Below are 20,411 nucleotides of genomic sequence, written 5' to 3'. Positions count from 1 at the left end.
ACTCTTTCCTGCCTATGCAGGGGGTCGGACTTGATGATCTATTGAGGTCCCTTCTGACCCTAGCATCTACGAATCTATGGTTTGCCTACCAACGCCTAAATGTTTTGGAGGTGGCAGTTTCAGGCACCTGTAGGTAAAATTAACGCTCTTCTTTACTGACCAAGAAGCTTCTCTCTTTCAAACACACTCCTTTATACTCCCTCTAACTCAAGTCTCCTCTCTAACACTGCTACCACTATGATCCTTTATAATTTGCATTTTACCCAGTTAGCACCTCTTCTAATTCTGTCTGCACTGTCCAGACTTTGGATCTAGGCACGGAGGATCTGCAGAGTGCCTGCCTCCTCCTTGCTGGAATAAGCAGCAGGGAAATGAAATACAAATCTTGGTTCCTTATTCACTGGCCAACGCGTCTTGAGGCTGCCTGGAGAAGTCTATTTGCTACTGCAATACTATCATGTCCCACAATGTAAAATGCACCAGTTAGTCCCACAAAAACAGTCATTTTGATTCTAAAAGTTAATAGATTTGGTGTTCCTTTATTTGCCTTTTAACTTCCAATCCTTTTAGAAAGACAAGGTTCTTTGGGTGAATCTGATCTCTTTTATTAGACCAACTTAAATAGTTGGAAAACAATTTTTAAGCAAGTCAAAAACCCTTCGTCAGGTTTTTAAATTGTTTTCCAACTATTTAAGTTGGTCTAATAAAAGAGATCAGATTTACCCATAGAACCTTGTCTGCTTATGTCTTTAGACCAACACAGCTACAACCTACACCCCTGTAATACTTTTAGGGTACATCTGGGTCATGTTTTCAAGGTGGTCTCTTACAGTCATGAGAGCTAGAAAATTAACTATGCCTGGTAACTAGGACAAACCAACCCTTACCAAATGAGGATTCCAGGACCCAGAGCTTAAAAGTAAACAAGACATGTGCCAAATGCCGCACATGCACATACACAAGTTGGCTACTCTAGATCACAGTACTACTTCTCACCTCCTACCCTGAGACCAAAGAAGGAGTAACAGAAGCAGTTATGATCAAGACATGCATTTGAAATCACATCCACTTCTAGGGCTACTTGTCAAGGTATTATAACTGAACCTAAATTCACTTTCTAGCCTTCAGTTCATGTGTTTTGATCAAGGATCCGTTCCTTCTATTGGTATTTTTAAAGCCCCCATACAATGTCAAATAATCCATCACGTTTAAGCAAGCAATTCTGGTCCCCTCACGGGGGGCAGGAAAGGAAGGAAAGAGAGTCTTGCCAGAGACTCAAGAGAACTTGAGTGTTTCTGCCATCACACAAATTCCCCAGGTACCACCAGTCTAAACCAGCACCTGCTCCAAATTGGTGCTTTGGACCAGTACCCACTTGCCTACCCCTAGTTACATCACCAATTCAAAGACAGAGAATGGTGATTAATAGCCACTAATAAAATAAATCAGGCAATACCTTATTAGACCAACTCACATGTTCTTAGACCAACACAGCTACAACCTACACCCCATTGTAGAAAAGAAGCCAATATGCTTCTTTCTATGCTTCTGGGGAATGAAAAAGAGTGGAAATGGAGGAACATTGACCTGGTGATAGGATGTAGCTGGTAAAATGAAGACAGGTTACCTGCCATCTCATAACCCCAGGTAACCTGTCTGCATTTTACCAGCTACACATCCTATCACCAGGTCAACATCCCTCCCTTTCCACCACCCCCCCCCCGCATCTACCTGTCTCACACCTATCTGTCTTCCATTCCCTCTGATCCTCACTGCCACACATTTGCATTTTCACAGACCTGCATTTTGCATATTGGCTTCTATTCCACCATGGTGAAAAACACACCACAAGAAGAGTGTTTGTGCCCAAAAGCTTGTAAAAAACAATTTTCCAACTATTTACTGGGTCTAATGAAAGATACCACATTTACCTGAAGAGCCTTGTTTGCATATGTCCTTAGACCAACATGGCTACACCCAAAGAACCTTGTTTGCATATGTCCTTAGACCAACATGGCTACAACCAACTATTATAAGCACGCCACAGATACAATCACCTTACGTCAGGTTAATAACACTTGTAATATATATCCAGTCACACCCAGTATTAAATATTAACATATAACAAGATCTTGCCAATATAATGTTGTGCTCCCAACTTCCACCTCTGAAATCTGTTTGACAGCTGGGAAGGTTGGCTGGAATTAGCAGACCTCACCATCCCTGCCTTTCCACTATCTTTGCAGTAACCCAAGTACTTCATTCCAGTCTGTGTTGCACATCCCAAACAACTAAGCACAGAAGTATTCATAGTTCTAAACACCACCTTTTTTTTTTTTTTTCCAGGCAAATCATAGGAAAACCTTCCTTTGCCTCATTCTTGTACCACACAATGCTTGTGGTAAAGCAAGCTCATGTGTATCTCCAATTCAGTTAGTCTACAAGGTACATCTTTACCCTGCCTTCTGCTAGACTACAGACTAATACAGCTACCTCTCCGCTAACAGGAAAAAAAAAGTTACTGGAATTTGATATTTCTTCTTTGCAAGCCATCATTAGCAAGTGACTTGTATTATTATTATATTATTACAGCATGAGTCATCTGAACCAGGTCACCATTATAAATGATAATGTGTCCTCAATGATTTCCTTTAAGAAGGAATACACCTGTTTCATAAAAGGTGTATTAATTGCATTCATTTTACAGCTGTTCTGGTTTTACCACCAAGTCTTTCCATCTATTATTACCCTCATGGCTTGCTTTATCTTCCTCACATAGAAGTAACTGGAATGTTCAAGCCACATGCAGTGTCATCATGTACTCCTGCACCGAAACAAAATATCACACCCTGTAACCAGATGACTCAGAGATGGGTGTTCAGTTCTCCCTACAGGATTATGACATTCAACACATGAATAAAGAAGATAACCATTTTTCCAAGTTTTTATGTTATTTTCCTTGTTATATTTTTCTGTTCCTTGACAGGGTGGAATTCTAAGAACTCAAACAAAGTTACTGAAGAAACTGCACAGTACACATTTTAGCACCACAATTGCTACCACAGCAATAAAATCTGAGCAACTAAAAAAAGCAACAGAACGCTCTAATAAAGTATCCATCAGATTGATCAGGCTGTAAAACAGTCTTGCAATGCAGTGGATGAAGCACCATCAATAGGGCCATTTCAAGGAAGATAGGGTAATATACTAATATACAAACAATGCAAAACTCCAAAACTAGGGAACTTCACTTGTGCCAAATACAACTTACCTTTGAGAAGGCCAAAAGTAAAACACAATTGACACAGTTATACATAGGTTTAGGTTGCACACAAACATGCAAATGATCTGGGAGAGTTCTCCCAGGTTGGTTCCCCTGGTAGGGGAAAAAACAAACAAATGAAAAAAACACCACAAACTGAACTGGAGGCCCGTAAACAGATATTTGAATGCTGAGCCCCTGAAAAACAGAGTGCTTACAGTGCTGGTCCCGTGCAGCTAGGGGCCCCCGGCGTACACAGCTCAGCACACTCTGTAGGCTCCCTCAGTTGGCCCAGAGACACGTGGCAGCAGTGCACAGGGCAGCCCTGATGAACAATTATGATTAGCCTGCATCTCCCTGAAGCACAATGTGGGGGATTGTGAAGGGGATGTATTCTGCTCCCTGCTTGGCTGGAGCAGCAGAGTCCAGCAAGTGACACCATGTCTCCAGGGGAGAGTGGTGGGGAGGGGGCTGGAAGACAGAAAAAGCATGAGCAAAGCACCCCAGGATGCTGGAGGACTGTGCTGTGGCGTCTCTCAGAAGAACCTATACAGACATTTTGCTCTCCCAGGAGAAACTCTCCCAGAGGAGATTGTTGTTGTTCCTAGGTTACTTTTCTCCCAGAGCACCCATTTTTGCTCCAAGAGAAAAATCCGTACACATCTGTATACTTGTGGTTTCTACTAGGAGACCAGTTGCTCTCCCAAGAGAAACTGAGGGCATTTATACACATTTTTTCATCCCACAACATGCTGGAGATCCGCCACTTCAGAGACGACTTAATTACTTGAGTCTGCTCTGCACACAAGCTGACGTGCACCACGTTGCACCATGTGCAGTTGCATAAACAGCTAAGTATGCACACAGAAAATGGCAGCAACGCACTTTTAAACTAAAGCACCTCCAATGTGTTTTAGTTCAAAAGCGTGCTGCTGTCATTTTCTCAGCACTGAAGTGCATTTTGCCACTTATACAACCGGAAGCGTCACAGAGGCTGGTGCTGTTCAAAGCACTCGGCACTGTAGCACCTGAATGTGTAAAAATGCCCAGAATGTCTGTACGTGGCCTTAGAGTTCATCTGTATGTGTCCATCCTAGGGTACCCATTTGTTTAAAGGCAAACAGGTTGCTAGGTATTAAGGAGCTCATAACAGGAAGGCATCTATAAAATCCACCTAATATGCAAGTTACCCCAGGACAGCTGCACAGCCGTGTTCCAAATCCAAGAATAAATTCACATACATGTATAAAACAAACGTAAAACAACACCTAAGCATATGTATATGGGGCTTGACTGGCTATGCTGCAGTACTACACAGGAAGACCCAGGGGTTACAACAGACCAGAAGCTGACTACAAGTCAGCTATGTGCACTTGTTAAAAAAAAGACCAAAAAAAAAAAAAGCCAACAGCATACTGAGTTGTATCAACAGAAGTATCTCTTGAAAGTCAAGGGAAATGATTCTTCTACTCTATATAGTGCTGGTGAGGTCCCACCTGGAATACTGTGCCCACTTTTGGGCTTCACACTTCGAGAAGGATGTGGACAGTTTAGAAATAATCCAGTGCAGAGCAACAAAAATGTCTAGGGGCCTGGGAGGCAAGATTTTTGAGAAAAGGCTGAAAGGACTACGGTTATTTAGTCTGGAGAAGAGAAAACTGAGGGGATTAGATAACAGTCTTCAAATACCTGAAGGGCAGTTACAGAGAGGATGAAGATGGTCTTTTCTCCATGACTAGGGGACAGAACTGGAAACAACACCTCAAGCTTCACCCAAGGCAAATTTAGGTTGGAGATGAGGAGGAACTTTCTCACTATGAAGATGGTCAAGTATTGGAACAGGTTACCTAGAGAAGGTTTGGACGCTCCATCCTTGGAAGTTTTCAAGAGCAGATTAGACAGACACTTGGCTGGGATGGTTATTCAGGGATGATCTTGCTTTGAGCAGGGGTGTGGATTAGATGAACTTGTAAAATCGCTTCCAGCCCAACTTTCCTATATCTGCTCCAACTTTAATCACATTACATCGCATTTAGAGGATCCATACCAGGTACTGCATATGCATTCTTGCTAGTGCAAGAGTCCTTCCTCTGCTAAGGAGATGGACATTTGACTGCACAATTTACATGCTCAAGTGGCATCTGTCTGGACGCAATTCAGAATCCCAGGTTAAGGCTGCTTTAACAATGTTATCTTCCATTTTCTCCCTCCACCTCAAAGTTACCTCAGTAGGTCTTTTCCATTTCCAAGGCTAACATGTTCCTCAAGCATTGTGCGCACATTATGCATAAACATCTGATTTCTAAGTCACTTAGCTGAGAATGAGCTGATACTAATGGTAGAAACTGATTCAGGCAAGGATTAAGTGCATGTTTAAATACTGCCTGGAAAAAAGATCAGTTTAAACATAGCCTTAACTGCCATCTGAAGAACGACCATCTCTCTGGTCCCAACTCAACTCCACGGGCTCCATTTCGTTTCTGCACCAGCCAGCTGCTTTTCCATTCTCATTGCACTGCTCGTGCCCATAACAATTCAAAAATATCAATTCTGTGTTGATACCCAAGATTTCCATGACTTGTTGCCAGAGAAGAGATGGTATTGAATTCAAAGTACTTGGCTGGGGAAAGTGTGGTTTCATCCATTTTGAGACGCATCCTTATAAGACCTGTCCAAATGGGCAGGAGGAGGGAGGCATTAGAGATACTCATGCTGCCTGAGAGTTTCACTTGGTAGAACATCTACAAACCCCTCATTCCTTGAGTTTCATTTAGCTTCTACCCAGACTCTTTGAAGATACTAATATACTTTCTTTTGTTTGTGTCTTTGTGACAAGGTATTTAGTAGAATTTGCAGATTCAGTGGAATCTGACAGGGTTGCACCATGAGCACTTCTGCTATGGCCTTGAACTTACAACCTCTGGGCTGTCAACTATGCACCTTAACACCCGTGTCATCCCAGCCCCACTAATACACTGGTCCCTATAGAATAGCAGAAGGAAGACCAGAATCACTGCAGTATTTGCTGCAGCTAATAAATATTTTATGGCTGAAGGTTTATTGCAGTGAAGGCATCTGGTCCACGTGGACAGAAAATGTATTTACAACCCTTTTCCTTTTGTTGGCTAGGTCCCTGGTTTTAGTCGAAAAGCATGGGTTCTCCATACATCCCAGTCATTTTCCCATGGAGTACTAGCAATTTAGAAAATGCAAAGTATTGCATGACTTGCTGGCAGAGACTTCAGCACTCCCATTGCCAAAAGCAACCAATTGTGAGGTGGGACAGGTGTGTACTTCCCACTGGATCCCTGGAAGTACCACTCTTTCTGGGGCTATTTTGGTTCTGGGTATTTAGTAAGCTACAGGTAGCTAACCCATGGCTTGGAATGCTTTAACTGTCAGCTAGCTTATGAAAAACTACTCTTATCTAGTCTTTATATGAGGGAACCAGTTAAGCTGCCTTCAGTAAGAAACTGTAGAGACTAAAGATTAAGTGACAACTTAAATGGCTAAAGAGCTTTTGGAAGTATTTTGGTTCCCTCTTCAAAAAACTTTCATCCTATTTATCCGAACAAGCTCAGATGCATACATTTTAGACCAAGATTTGTGATCATGGCTGCCTCAGATAAGTCAGCTTTGTGGAAGCAACCTGATTCCACAATGCCTCTGAAAAACCAGCCCATGTTACTTTGGTGCTTTACTTTAAGCATCCAACTTTGAAAATGTTGGCCTCTTTAAAAAGCTCCCAATTTGTGCCAGCATGCAGGTGGGGATATTTAGAAGCCCTTTGTACTGGCCTAAGTGAGCACTCATTGAAATCAACTTGATCTAAGTTGATTTCAATGAAGCAGATCTGGGCTAGTGCTAAGCACATTCAAAAAAATAAATCCCCCAAGCATCCCATTTATGTTCCCAAAATACATCTGTTGCTTCTGAAAGTCAGATGCGTCTAAAGCCAAGTTGCCAATCTGACCAAACTCACAGAAAAACACCTGGAGGGAAATAATAAAATTCAGTATCCAAATAATATCCTCCAATTTCACCTCTGACCATCTTGTTGTCCAGCACATATTTCAGTAATAACAATCGTGCTTGGCACTCCTATAGCTTCTACCATTTGAAGATCACTGCATTCATGATATCAGGGTGATGTCTGGTCACCACGTCAGGCATGTTACATGTGGTACAAAGCAGTATCTAGAAAACTGGGGGAAAGGAACTGGGGAGGGATGTGTCCACTTGAATTCCCTTTTACCAGACAGTTTCATAAAACATTATGAAAGAAAAGGAGGACACAAACACACATTTACAAAAAAAAGCCACAATAAACTTGCAAGGATCCAATCCAGAAATTATAAATTCTAAACATCTCTACAGCTTTCATCTCGTGTATAAATGTAGCAAGGCACAGTAGTTACTGTGCACATTTCATTGGATTCAAGCCATGCAGTTTCTTCAGCAAGGACTCTCTATCTCTAATGGACCTATTTAGCCAGTCTCCATTTCTCAGGTTAAAGGCACAGTGTTAACATAAGAATTCCTTATTAAAGGCCTGCATGTCATGCAAGGTACCATGTTTGATGCCTTAAAAAAAAAAAGGGACAGTTTGACTGATTGTAGATCTCCTGTCCAGTTTTGAGTTGGGGTCAAGCAAAAGTTTTTTGTTGTTTTTTTTTTTAAAGTGTTGATAGCCACATTCATTTTATATTTTCTGTTTGTTTATAAAAGCAACATCCATGGCTTTCAAATGTCATTTCAAAATAAGAATCCAATCATTTAGCTCTTCAAACACACTTGACTGAGAAAACAGGCAAGAATGGTAAAAGTTGTTACGTACCTTTTATAACTAAAATAACCTCTCCCTGTACCAGTCCAGGCATACATGCACACTTTTGGGAGTGGTGCAGTTTACAACACGTTATACTAATTAAGTCAATAACAATTTACTCTTATGAGTAACTTATTCCCAGATTCTTGAGCAAATTAAGCAAAGTACTGTTCTTTCAGGACCCTAAGCTAGTTTTCAGCTCACAAGTAAATATACAGGAATTGTAGAACCACCTGGATTTTCCAGATCCGTTTTCCCAAGCAAGCCTATGGTCCCCAACATCCACTACTGTCTAATACAAGTTCAGTATGGAGGACATTTTCCTTATTCTAACAGATCATCAGGAGTGCACTACAAATGCTTTCTTTACAGAGGGATGCCAGAAATTATTTATGAAGTTGTTGTTGTTCTTCCAGGCATTATCCCAGTTCCCAGTTTATACCTACTATATACAACTCACCCACCAAGGCCAGGGGCTGGGTAAAATCCCAAATAAAATTTCAAATCAGAGGTCTGGCTATGGAGGACATCAGTCCATTATCACAACAGAACTGTGACCTTTTAGAAGCTATTCCATTTGTGGCCCTGGTAGGTAAATACAATACAGTACACTTCCCATCTGTGCCTGCTGCAAAATGCAACTCATTCTGATATAACCTCACTTAATAAGGAATTCTCATCACACTGAGACCCAAGAGGAAGGCAACAAAGAGAAGGAATCTGCTGCCATCCCTATGGGAGCACACTTTCTAGGTCAAGGTTAAGTTGGTTGTAGAGGCTGCCCTGGAGTGCCTGCCTGATACCTGCAAGATGCTAATAAATAGACCGAGTGATGTACACATCACATGCCAAAATTAGGAAAGGATTTTTAACTTCCATCCCTTTGTTTTAAGGTGTTACCAACCACAGGCTGGGCAATCACACAGGCTGGCTCACCTCTCTGCAATGTGTTCCACTGGATTTATGACTCAGGCCTGACCAGAGACATTTAGGTCTAGGGCTTCTATCAACTGTAAGCTGGAAACCATTTGGTCACGTCTAGCTGAGAGTTCTCCTTTCAAACCTTTTCTTTGAAAATAAATAAGTAATGAGTTCTTGATAAAATATTCACAGGAGTATCAGCTTCCTCAGATTTTTGTTCATCAGATTTCTGACAACGTAGAGATTGCTGTTTTATTTACCGAGTCGATGTTTTCCACCAAGGAACCCTACTTCCTGTTTTCTTGACCAATTCTACGACAAAGCAGGGATCAGGATCCATCAACACTTGTGCCTGGGTTTCACTCTGCTCCATCCTTGTGCACCGGGAAAGGAAGTCAGCATAGTGTTTGCTCACCTACTCTGGAGGGAGGAAGTGTTTGCTCTCAACTATGTTAAACGCATCTGATACACTAACACCAAGTGCCTCGTTATACACGTTTATGATTTATTATTGCTAATACAGACCTTGAACTTCTGGGTTTTGGCAGAGGGAGTCTGTGTGTGGGGTGGAGTGTGAGTAATGCAGGAAATTAACATCAGAAAGAAATATTCAGGATGGAAGGGTAGAAAGGCTCGCTATGCTCTGAAAGCATTTGCTATTTCAAAATAAAATCAGAAGTGCAGAAAATTATAATTCAATTATGATTGAACCACTTCAAAAAAAAAAAAAGGGGGGGGGGGGGAGGGAATCCACCACTGAGGTTATAAAAAGCTATTTACCAAAGTAATTAGCAAACATCTTCCGGTATAAAAAGCAAAAAAGTGAGGGTCCAATCCTATGAAGCACAGGTCACCCTCCCTTACATGCTAGGAAGACAAGCCCTCCAAGAATTAGCCCTACACCTCGCTCAGGAAAATAAGTTGTATAGTTACCTAAGGGTGTGTGCTTTAACAATTCTCCCCCAGAAACCATAAGTTTTAACATCCTACATGTAAGTTGCTTATCTCTAATACAAATTGTTCTACTTGCTGTCTCTTCTGTTCTCAGGCCGTTCCAGTGTGCAGCCAGAGTTCAAAATGACAAAAGGGTACAGGAAGAAGGAATATGAAAGGGGAAAAAAAAAAAAAGAGAGCCATCAGATTTATCATCGGTAAATGCAGCTGCTCATTTAAACCGAGCTACGTGATTTATGCTTCTCCAACTACATAGTACAGTGCATAGGAAAACACACCAGGCATCAGAAGGCCTGAATTCTCTACCACTGGTCTGCTATCAGTGACCTTGAGACACCAGTGGGAAGAGACATTCACCTCCCTCTGGAAAGCTGAGAATGAAAGCTGAATAGAAAAGCTGGGTGTGATTATAAGCATCAATTCCCCAAACCGTTTTACAAACTGGAAGAGAATTATAATATTACAGAACCAAAAGAAAAATTGGCACCTGAACAGGAAGGGGGGGCAGGGAAAAGTACTGTTTCATGCCCAGTGGGAATTGGATTCTCTTCTCCCTCTCTCTGATGCCAGTTGTGACTGGCAACTCTGACACTGGTAAATTGCATCAAATTAATTTTTATTACTCTGGATCACATTCCCCATTTGCTAGGTGCTGCTAGATTCCCCTATCAATCGAGCTCTGGCAAACCTAAACAAAGCTGTTTTAAAACAGCTCCTTGTTTATGTTTTAGGTAGGTGTAAATCAGAAAAAGAGATCAATATGCTACCCTTGGTCTTCAGAAATCAAGTAGAGCAATTGGCACTAACATTTAGAATCCCCATTGCAAGCCCAATTTGGGTATATTCAAAAGATTCAAACATGATCTTGAGGGAAGGATTTTCATAGATTGTCTCGGAATCTGCAGGGCCAAGATGCAAGAAAACGTTCTGTGCATCAGGGAAATATATGGCAACTTGCAAGTGAATCTCTTCCTGATGAAAACACAGCAGACTATTTTTCAATACATTCATAGCCAGTTCAAAGACAAGTTTCTTAACAATCCGTACCCACTACATTTAATACAGATGGAAAGACTCCTTCACATGGTTGAGGTCTACAGTTATTCCTAGATGTGCAGGGAATCAGGATACACCTTATATATGCACCATTTTAATGGCTTTTTTACCACAGTCAAAGCCCAGTTGAGGACAACATGCAAGCACATGCAGATCTGTTCGGGCCCATGGTTAACTTTATGAATGCCTTTACATGCTTGGCAGATTTGCACCAGTTTGGGAGTTTTAAAACAACTGCCTTGATAGCAGTGTTTAGAAGTGCACATATTGTTAGCCAAGAGCTGCATAAAAATACTATACACAACAGACCTCCAGAAGGAAAGTGTGTCCATGAGACAAAGGCAACAACCCCAGTTATACCATTAGCAACAAATGGATAAACCTGAATCCACAATTCCAGAATCTAAAGGCATTTCAAATTAACTACTACTAGCTTTTATTCACAGAGTGAATATTTGATGCAAAAGAGATACTGTATATAACTTCAGATGAGAGGCAACATGTCAGTGCTACTTCCTACAATTCTCAGAAATTAGGAAGTCAGAAATGCAAAAGCAAATCATAAGATTATTTTACTTTAGAATTTAAACAACAATAGTTTTCACCTACTCAACATAAGATTTCAAAACATCTCACCCGAGTTGAGGTTTCAAAACATCTCACCTAAGTTGCCAAGACCTAGGAGTGGGCATGGAGAGCAACCCCACTACACAAAGACTGAAAACAGGATATCATGCATACAGGATGCACAGTACCAACAAAGAGCTACCTGTGTTTTTAGCAAAATCCCCTACTCCTTGGCTTTCACTAACTGCTCGGGACTAGAAGATATAAAGGAGAGACTGGAGATAGATCTCTTTCATTTTGCTTTAAACCAAAGCTCTCATCACACTAACCAACCACTCTGGCAAAAATACATAAACAAAAAACAAAACAGAACACATACGCACAGTCCCCATTTGAAGACTACATGCTTCTTCACCATAGCACATAAGCATATTTAGCTTTAAGCATGTGCTAAACATTTTTTTTCTTCCTAAAATAGGTTTAAATATATTTAAGTGCATGCATGTGCTGGAAGTGTTTATACTTGGAATACACAGCATATTGACAGTTCAGCACTTTGTTAGTTATGTGCAATAAGTGATGACGAAGACCACGTTAGGAGTTGTGGGGGAAGTGTCGTTCCCAAGATTTTTAAGAAAACACCTGACACTTCAGATTTTAGCATATCACGCAGAAGCAAAACACAAACAAGGATTCCTTCCAAAGCAGTCTATAGGCAGCAGGGCTCAGTCACTTCTAGTAGGGTGGATTCACAGGTGGCAGAGTCCTTCCCCCTCATTTTAGTGACAACATTTTAATGAGGCTCTTTCCCAGGACTTCCCTCCAACAACACACTGGGACATACAATGTTTTAGAGTAGTTGGATGTAGATTTGATACATTATTATTATTTTATCACACATCTCTTACTGTATTTGATATACCCCAATTTGATGAAGTACTGGCAACAGTACAACACTACTATTTTTACTGAATGAGGAGCTTTTATGTTAATTGATAAAGATGAGCTAATGTAAGTAAGTGGCTGTTGAAAATTTACTATAAACCACTAGAGACAGGGTTATGGGAATAACAAGTGACCTTGGTAGGGTTCTTCCAGCACTGACCAATGAGAGTTGGTATCCTTGCTTCTGCAGGGTCTTCTCAAGGAATCACTATCAAGTCCAAGAGCTTTCAAAGTGACTAGAGATTGTGGGTGCTACTTCACGCACCTTAAAAAGGGATTGTTTTCAGAGGGCAGGTGTTCAGCACTTCTGGGAAGTGAAGCTTCTTTTAATGGGTCTAAAATGAGGCACCCAGAAATTGAGGTAGAAGGAACTAGCAAGACTTCACCAAAAACAAAAAAAGGAGCTTTAAACACCCAGGTGTATATTAGATCAGACTCCAACCTTATTGTGTTCCCCTTATATAATCCCTGGACCTACTCTTCAAATCATAGTAAGTTATGGTTGGAAGGGACCACAGGACGTCAACTAGCCCAACCCCCTGCTCAAAGCAGGGCCCCCCAACTAGATCATCCCAGCCAAGGCTCTGTCTACCTGGGTAGTAAAAACTTCCAGGAATGGAGATTCTACCACCTCTGTGGGTAACTTGTTCCAGTATTTCACTACCTTCCTAGTGAGAATGTTTTTCCTAATATCTAACCTAAATTTCCCTTGCTGCAACTTGAGACAGTTGCTCCTTGTTCTGTCATCTGCCACCACTGAGAACAGTCCAGACTCCATCTTCTATGGAACCCCCTGCAGGTAGTTGAAGGCTGCTATTAGATCCCCTCCCTCCCCACCACCCGTCTCCTCTTCTCCAAGTTAAATAAGCCCAGTTCCCTCAGCCTCTCTTCAGAAGTCACGTGCCTGAGATGCCAAACCATTTCTGTTGCCTTCCACTGGACTCTCTTCCCAATCCGTCCCCATCTTTTCTGTAGTGGGGGAGCCCATATCTGGACACACTACTTCAGATGTGGCTTCACTGGTGCCAAATAGAGAGGAATAATCACTTCCCTTGATCTGGTGACAATGCTCCTCCTGATGCAGCCCAGTATGCCATTAGCCTTCTTCACAACAAGGGCACACTGCTGGTTCATATTCACCTTCTCGTCCACTGTAACCCCCAGGTCCTTTTCTGCAGAGCTGCTGCTTAGCCAGTCAGCCCCCAGCCTGTACAAATGGATGAGATTGTTCTGTCCTAAGTGCAGGACCCTGCATGTGTCCTTACTGAACCTCATGACATTTCCTTTGGTCCAGTCCTCCAATTTGCCCAGGTCACTGAATCCTAGCCCTATGGCTCCAGCATATCTACTACCTCTCCCCAGCTTGCTGTCATCTGCAAACTTGCTGAGGGTGCACTCCATCCCATCGTCCACGGGACTGATGAAGAAATTGAACAAAACTAGCCTCAGGACCAACCCCTGAGGCACTCCAGTTGGTGCCCCTGCGGCAGCTGCCAAACGGACATCCAGCAGTTGATTTCTACCCTTTGAGTCTGATGATGCAGCCAGTTTTCCATCCACCTGACCAGAATGCTGTGGGAGACTGTATCAAAAGACTTGCTGAAGTCAAGGTATTATCATGTCCACTGCTCTCCCTGCATCCACAGAAGCAGTCATATTGAACAGGTTGGACAGGCATGACATGCCCTTGGTGAATCCATGCTGACTGTTCCTAATCACCTTCTCCTCCAAGTGCTTAGAAATGGATTCCTTGAGGATCTGCTCCATGATTTTTCCAGGGACTGAGGTGAAGCTGACTGGTCTGTAGTTCCCTGGATCCTCTTTCTTCCCTTTCTTAAAAATTGGCACTATATTTACCATTTTCCAGTTGTCCAGGACATCTCGTCATCACCACGTGTCTTCAAATATAATGGCCAGTGGCTCTGCAATCACACTGGCCAACAACCTCAGCACCCTTAGGTGCATCGCATCCAGCCGCACAGACTTGTACACAGTACACATCCAACTTTTTTTTATAATAGTCCCTACCTAATCTATTCTTTCAACAATGTTGGCTGCTCACCTCCTCCCCAAATTGTGCTTCCAGGAGCAGTCGTCTAGGAGCTGACCTTGCCTGTGAAGACTGAGGTAAAGAAGGCATTGAGTACTTCAGCCTTTTCCACATCCTCTGTCACTAGGTTGCCTCCCCCATTCAGTAAGGAACCCAACATTTCCCCTGATCTTCTTCTCATTGCTGACACTTCTAGAAACCCTTCTTTTTACCCTTCACATCCCTTCCTTGCTGCTACTCCAGTTGTGTTTTGGTCTTCCTGATTTCATCCCTGCCTATCTGAGCAATACTCTTATATTCCTTCCTAGTCCTTTGTCCAAGCTTCCACTTCTTGTAAGCTTCCTTTTTTGTGTTAGCTCACTGAACAGTTCCCTAAACCAAGCTGGTCTTCTGTCATACTTGCTCGTCTTCCTGTGCATCAGGATGGTTCATTCCTGAGCTCTCAGTAAGGCTTCTTTGAAAGACAACCAGCTCTCATGGACTCCCTTCCCCCTCAGACTGGCATCCCAGGAGATCCTGCCCAACAGTTCCCCGAAAGAGTCTCAAGTCCAGGGTCCTTACTCTGCTGCTCTCCTGCCTTCCTTTACTCAGGATCCTGAACTCAAGCATCTTGGGGGTCAGACATTGCCATCCCCTACTGTATTCCCCACCAATTCTTCCTGTTTGTGAGTAGCAGGTCAAAAGCACGGCTCTTAGTTGGCTTCTCCATCACTTGCACCAGGAAGTTGTCCCTAACACTTTCTAAAAACTTCTTGGATTGCCTGCACACTGCTGTTTTGCCTTCCCAGCAGATGTCAGGGTGACAGAAGTCCCCCATGAGAACCAGGGCCTGTGATCAGGAAATTTCTGCTATCTGTTTGAAGCAAACCTCATCCTCCTGGTCAGCTGGTCTATAGCAGACACCCACTACAACATCATCCATGTTGCTCGCCCCTTGGATCCTAACCCAGAGACTTTTCTTGGTTTATGAAGTCCCATACAGGGTGCATCTACACTTGTATTAATGCGCCATAGTTATTGTGCATTAAGATTAGTACTTGCAAAACCAAGTACTAAATCAATGCACAGTAACTAGTGCTACTGCACAGTAGCACCAGCATACAGGCTTTTACAGACACTAACTGCACAGTAGCCTAATACTACTATTAGCACAGGGTTTGCCCAGCATGCTACTTTGCAGTGTTATTAGGCAACTGAGCAGTTAGCATCTTTTGTAGATGGACCCACATAAGACCCTTTTTACCAATCAGAATAGGAACTATCATTATTATTACTCTCTAATTTGGGCCTAGCCCCTTCTCCTGAGTCTTTCCAAGGATGTAGCAAGTGATAAATTTGCTATGTAGTCCTTAAGGCTTAAGTCATAGATAGGAACAAAGAGTACCTAGCACACTACAGCCAAACAGGACCATACAAGTCCAAAGGGCACTGTTTCCTAAAGCAACACAACTATATAACTGGGTATTCTATAACACTCTATGCTCAAGTAGCTGTGATATTTGAGGGGCCACCAACAACACTTGAGCTACTGCATTTTCCTTATGGTCATATCTGGTCAGCCACTGTACAGTTTTGCTGAAATAAACTAAGTCCTGCACGATACACAAGGTGAGGAAAATTACCAAAAGAATAGCTGTTGGGCACAAAAAAAAGAAGGCCACCTTCTCAAAGGTTACAGGATCTTTCTACCACAAAATGGATTTATTTTAAATATACATTATACAGGGATGCACAGTATGCTATTTACTTTGTACAAGCAGAGGGTCTTATTGCATCTCTAGTTACTTAAACTCTCATTTTTATTCTAAAAACCCTCCTCTTGGAAGTGAATGTCAATAGCCTACACTATTCCCAATGTTGAACATTATTCAATTAATAGCCATGCCATCCTCATTCTGCTATTAAACATGTTGAAAGGCAAAAAATATATATATAAACCCCTAATATCTCCCATCCCCATACAAAAGAACATTACTTTGTGATTTATCTAATCCCTGTGTCAGTATAACATGCCATGCTACCTGTTGAAGGGCCCCATCATTTTAAATTACAGTTTTCTGCAACATTAACAATACTCATTATTACCAGAAGACCTCTGGCAGATCAATATTTCAAGAATTCTTCCAACATTTATGGTCTCATCCTGCCTTTCCTTTTGAACCCAGCTCTTCCTGTTGCAGCTAAGGCACTGTGGTGATAAGTATTGTATAAATGATTGAGGGAGGCAGCAAAGAAGGTGGGTTAAACCCAAGAGGTACTTACCAGTTACCATGCATTTTATCATAAGGCCCTAGTGCTTAGTTTTTGATTGAGAAACAAAATTATTAAGTCATGTACACTGCCCTGCTGGACAATAGAGCACTGGCTAAGATAAAGCCTAGTTTGGTGAGACACAACAAGGAGTTGTTTAGACATTTGTAAATCCTACTTAAGCTAGTAGCCCATGGATAAGAGCAATAAAACAGACTGGCATGAACAACGGCAGGCAGGATTATTTTATTCAAACCACACCCTATATGTGACTCCACATCACTGGAAGTAGAGGTGTCTGACAGGAAAGGAAATCAGAAGAGAAATATGCATCTGTACAGCAAAGATGATTAGTAGCAAAGGTAGTGTTATAGTCTACTTGCTTTCTTCATTAACCTGCATTTGTTAACTACATTGGGGGTGGGGAGGGACAGGATGTGAAAAACAACAACACTAATCGAGTCAGATATAGTGATGAGTTTCCCAAGCATTTCTTTCAAATATTTCCTCTGGCTTTTAGCATGAATTGTTAAATCAACTAGACTTTCATTGACTGTATGCCACATCCATTTTAATAGCTGTTCTTCACTGCTTCAAACACCTAGATCTAAGAACAATATCTCCTTCATCCAGGTATATATAAACCTGCAGCAGTGTGACACTTGCCTGATTTTCTAATCAAATGAGATTGTGACCCTTGTGAAATTACTCTGTACTGCCATGTTTTGTGCTCAGGCAGCAAATTTACTATTTATTGATTTCTGATGCAAACACTGGGGAAGACTGTGCCCTGCTCAATGCATCCATTGAATATTTTACCTTTAACAATTATTCTACGTACTAAATTCATTCAGTTTAGAAGAGCTATTTCACAACAAATTAGGATCCTACTCTTGTCCCACATGTAAATCAACCTGTTGCATAGTTTAAGTGAAAGTTCCATAAATAGGTTTCTTCCACTTACGTTATACAGTGGTTGAGATTCTCCCTCTTAGGGCTTTGTCTCTATCTAGGAAGTGTTTACCATCTTCAGTGTAGAAGAGACGTGAAGGCCCAAGTGAGCCAACGCTGACCCGCAGGTGTAAAGAGCACAACGTTAGACTACAGCTGCCTGGGGTTACCGCAAGTCAGTGCAGCAGCCCACCCAAAGCCCTGCTGACCTTGAAGCATTACAGAAGGTCAAGTGATTACAAAGATGGACAACTCTTGAACAATTTATCTGATGTACTAGATGCAAATGGGGCTCTCTCCAATATGATCTGTCACTGTTTTGGGAGCTCTGAACAAATTCCCTTCAGTTTAGTACACAAAGATACACAAAGCGTGTTTTGTATTCTCCACGGTCCTCCTGCCCCCACCACTGAATACTGACACCATAAAATGGACACAACATCTAGCGTCTGTTGAGGTATATCTACCAGCAAAGAAGGCCACTTGATCCCATGGTTGATCCAGTTCATAAGACTACTTTTAGGGGCATGGGGCACAGCTAGGACAAGCTCCCTGGATAACATGTGGAATCTCCTTCATGGGAGACTTAAAAAAAAAAAAAAAAGAGGCTGGAAAGGCATTGGTCCTGGATGGTTTAGGAATAAACACATCCTGCATTAAATGACCACCAAGATCTTTCCAAGCCTAGGATTCCACAATAAAAAAGCACATGGGGGAATCATAACAAATGCAGTTACAGTCGAGGATTTCTAATTTGTATTTGCACTGACAGACAATTCAGACTTGCTTTGGGTATAGTCCATGGAGAAAAAATAAATAATAATAAAAAGCTCCATCTGCATGAACACAGATATCTTAAAAACAAAAAGCAGGGATGTTATTTTAAGACTGGTTGTTACAGACATTAAGAAAATTCAACTGCTGCTGTTCCCAAAACAAAATCCAACATGTAGGGGCTGATGCTCCAAGATGTTTGCTTTATAGGGCTATTAATTCCATTGACTGACATTTCTCCTGAGATACTGAGGCAGGGGAGGTGAACTAGAATTGAATACATTTCTCCTGAGATACTGAGGCAGGGGAGGGGAACTAGAATTCAAAGTTTGTTTTTAAACATGAAGGACCTCCATATTCCTCATCCTGTCCACACCTGCAACTGTGGAGCAATTGTTTACACCAGTGGTTTTCAACCTCTCTTCATGTGCAGATCCCTACAAATTTCTGAATAGAGGTGCAGACCCCCTTGAATGGTAAGTCTATATATTCACATGCTTTTTGATTGTCTAAGGGGTCTGCAAAAGATGACTGCGACCATAGTCTGCAGACCCCCCGGGGGTCTAGGTTGAAAACCACTGGTTTACACTATTAATGAGCCAGGAACTAAGCAGAAGGAAAAGTAGGGCATGTGAATAAGACGGGCATCTTTTGGGGTTTGCCTTGAAGCAAACATTATTTGTAAAAAAAAACAAAACAAAAAAACCCCAACAAACAAAACAAAACAAAAACACACAACAGTCTTGGAAGTCTTCAGTGGGCATCACTTGATTTTATTTTTCTTAAACACCTGTACCAGCAAGGTGTACTAAGCAGTCTTGCTGTAATAAAGGAAGGCTCCTTCAGACAACGTTTCAGCAGCCATGTCCAGATTAAACACTACTCCCCTGAAGGACTCCAGTAGTGGATAGCCGAAACCAGCAATAGATGAAAAAGGTGGGGGGGAGGGAATTATAGAAACAGGGGGAGAAAGAGACACATCACAATACAAAAACACTGGCTGCCATCTTTGATGTACCATATACATTTCTGGTTTATTGTAAATACAAATAAGAGTCTTACTTAGAAGAAGCGTGGGAAGAAAGAGCAAGGCTGGCTGATGACAGCAAATGAAGAGGCAAGGAAACAAAATACTCTGGGGCTCAGCATCAGTGTGCAACAATGTGCTCCACAGGGTGTGAACCAACCCACATCAGTGTTCCTAGATTCAGTACATGTGTAGTGTGTAGTTACACACACGTGCATCGCTATTAAGAATATATGCTTAACCAAGCCTGAGGAGGCAGGGTGATGTCTGATGAAAAGGGCAAGGAGGCATATGCCCATTCCCTGGAAAGGACTGAAGATGGTGGTGATTGGGGGGCGGCGGGGGAGGAAATGGGGGCGAACATCCCCAGCTTGCAATGTCCAAATTTCACAGCAAAAAAAAAAATCACATCAAGATGGACTCAACCCCTCTGGCCCCACGGCGGCCAAGGCAGTCGGCAGGGAAGCGCGAGCAGACCGGCGGGGGAGCTGCTACTGTAAAGAGACGCTGCATCCGAGGACAAAAAGAGCCACATCCTCTCTGCGCTACGGGTTTTTGTTTTCAACGCAGGGCTCCCTCAGGTAGAGGGGAAAAAAACAAACAAAAGACAAACCCACTTGCATTGGAAGGGCAAAGAAGGCGCTCTCCAGATGCCCCTGGGCTAGGGCGGGGGGAACAAAAAAAAAAACCAACAAAAAGACAGCTCAGCCTGAGCCTGTGCAAAGGCAACTGGAGAGCAGGCACCCAAGGGGGATGGATGCGCGGAGCACAGTGCTGCATTGACGAAAGGAGCACGGCAGCCACCGCTGCTCCAAGGGGGCACCTC

General features: G+C 42.3%; 1 protein-coding gene across 7 annotated transcripts in view; it reads right to left on the bottom strand.

Moving 5' to 3' along the window:
• Positions 1 to 20,411, bottom strand: part of TNIK (TRAF2 and NCK interacting kinase) — a 326,733-nt gene that overhangs the window by 305,916 nt on the left and 406 nt on the right. The window lies entirely within an intron of this gene.

Source organism: Alligator sinensis, unplaced genomic scaffold (genome assembly GCF_000455745.1).
Source record: "Alligator sinensis unplaced genomic scaffold, ASM45574v1 scaffold379_1, whole genome shotgun sequence".
NCBI lineage: Eukaryota > Metazoa > Chordata > Crocodylia > Alligatoridae > Alligator > Alligator sinensis.
The sequence above is the reverse complement of the archived record's forward strand: the minus strand, read 5'-3'. Positions and strand labels throughout refer to the sequence as shown.